The sequence below is a fragment of the Staurois parvus genome, unplaced genomic scaffold, assembly GCF_062004578.1.
Source record: "Staurois parvus isolate SC_StPar_1 unplaced genomic scaffold, SC_StPar_1.0 ptg000589l, whole genome shotgun sequence".
NCBI classification, from domain to species: domain Eukaryota; kingdom Metazoa; phylum Chordata; class Amphibia; order Anura; family Ranidae; genus Staurois; species Staurois parvus.
Window position 1 is genome coordinate 3129329 of NW_028318385.1, and position 2428 is coordinate 3131756.

Below are 2428 nucleotides of genomic sequence, written 5' to 3' on the forward strand. Positions count from 1 at the left end.
GATTTGAAACCATGACGGCGTAGTGTTCTACCGACAGTGACCTTTGAAACTGTGCTCCCAGCTCTCTTCATGTCATTGACCAGCTCCTCCCTTGTAGTTCTGGACTGATTCCTCACCTTTGTTATCATCAGTGATACCCCACAAGGTGAGATCTTGCATGGAGCCCCAGTCCGAGGGAGACTGACAGTCATCTGTAGCCTCTTCCATTTTCTAACAATTGCTCCAACAGTTGATCTATTTTCACCAAGCTGCTTGGCTATTGCCACGTAGCCCTTTCCAGCCTTGTGTAGGTCCACAATTTTGTCTCTGGTGTCTTTTGACAGCTCTTTGGTCTTGCCCATGGTAGTAGTTAGCGTCTGACTGACTGTGGGGTGGACAGGTGTCTTTAAAGAGCTCAGACAGGTGCTACTAAGTTAGATTAATGAGTGGAGTAGAGGTGGACTTTTTAAAGGCACAGTAACAGGTCTTTGAGAGACAGAATTCTTGCTGTTTCTTAGGTGTTCAAATACTTATGTTCAGCAGTGCAAGACAAATAAATTCTTTAAAAATCATACAATGTGATTTCCTGATTTTTTTTTTAATTCTGTCTCTCAGAGTGGGAATGCACCTACAATGTGAATTTCAGACCCTTCCATGATTTCTAAGAGGGAGAACTTGCAAAATTGCAGGGTGTTCAAATACTTCTGTTCCTCACTGTACATATAGTTAAAAATGTATTTCATAGCCATTTCCTGCTCTCTCGAGCGGTGTATTCTCTGAATTTCCTTGGGGAACTGTTTTTCTTTGTTTCACTGGTCTGTAGATCAGCGGTGGCTTCAGCAGCGGAATGAGTTTGTCACTAAACCCAAAACCATTCCTTAATGCCCTTACTGGTAAGCCAGTAATGGTGAAACTGAAGTGGGGTATGGAATACAAGGGATACCTGGTCTCTGTGGATGGCTACATGAACATTTAGCTCGCCAATACAGAAGAGTATATTGATGGAGCATTGTCTGGACATCTTGGAGAAGTTCTAATAAGGTGTAATAATGTGTTGTATATACGTGGAGTAGAAGAAGAGGAAGAAGATGGTGAGATGAGAGAGTAAAGCAATTTCCAAATTAGTTTTGTAAATTTATTTTGAAGCTTCGCTTTTGAGGGTACTGTTGGATATTGTATTTTGTATGTTTTGTTAATAATAAACACTATAAAAAAATTATTTCATAAATGAATCTAATGGATCTAATAAATACATTTTCTAATGGCTAGTGCTAGCCAAAAATGAGACCTAAACAAATCCTAGCATCACAGGTAAAACATGACTGTTGCAGCTTTGTTATATAGTATCTGAGCTCTTTTTGGAATTGTGTTTCTCTTTGGGGCACCTAAAAAGTCTTCGCATTGAGCTCTTTTTGGAATGCATGTTTGTTAAAGACAGAGCATTATATTTGAATGGAGTTCTGCTTAACCGAAGAAGCCAGTTCTAACTCTCAGCTCATGGTGCACTGATAATGTACTTCCTTTTAATTATTCTAATGTAAACCTGCGTGGTTTGAATGCACTTGCTGTGAAGAAGCAGATGGTTAGTAAACCACCACCTGTGAGTGTGCCCTGCTTGTTCATACACTTTTCCCTTAGAGAAGCGATAGACTTGTTTGACAGTAAATCTTTTACTCCAGCAGACTGTAAATGTCCTGAGTGCATTAATTATGAAGTCCTATTAAATCTTATTAAATTCATTATACATGTATTACCACCATTAAAGCTAACTTATTAAAACTAAAAATAAGATTACACTCCATACTATCCTCTGCTCTAAGATACTTCATTAAAGCATGCCATTTAATCTTTGCACTGTTTATAACTCAAGCCTTCTGTACACTATTAAAGGAATGCTGGACCAATATACATTGCAAAATTGTTCACATCAGAAGCTGTATCACTTCACCTTATCCACAGTTTAAGTCTGAGATCGGAGCTGCAGGCCTATATCACTGCTCTATATTGCCTTGGGACCAGGGGCGGACTGACAACTCATGGGGCCCCCGGGCAATAGGGGATCATGGGGCCCCTGTGTCCTTGCCCAAACTCAAAAAAGCCTATGAAAAAGGTACCAGGGGCATCTCATGGGGCCCCCTACTGACCCCGGGCCCTCGGGCAGTGCCCGAGTTTTCAAATGGTCAGTCCGCCCCTGCTTGGGAATGAACTGCAGCAGTTTTGACAGTACAGGGAGCTAAATCAAGACCTGTGGTGGGGCTGCAGGAATTAGGGAGGTAGGTGTTGTGGAAAAGGACGCCCAGGAACAGCGGTGGGTGAAAAGCAGAGGACACAATGGAGGATGCTGTGGGATAATGTGCCCTCCAATGATAAACTATCTACTAAATTTCACAAACGTATGGTGGACAGGATCAGCAATGACTAGTTTGTTCATTGTAAGAGCAGGATGGTG

General features: G+C 41.5%; 1 pseudogene; it reads left to right on the plus strand.

The window, feature by feature from the left end:
- Nucleotides 1–803: 803 nt before the first annotated feature.
- LOC149449989 (small nuclear ribonucleoprotein F pseudogene) lies at nt 804–1103 on the plus strand (annotated as a pseudogene).
- Nucleotides 1104–2428: the final 1325 nt, after the last annotated feature.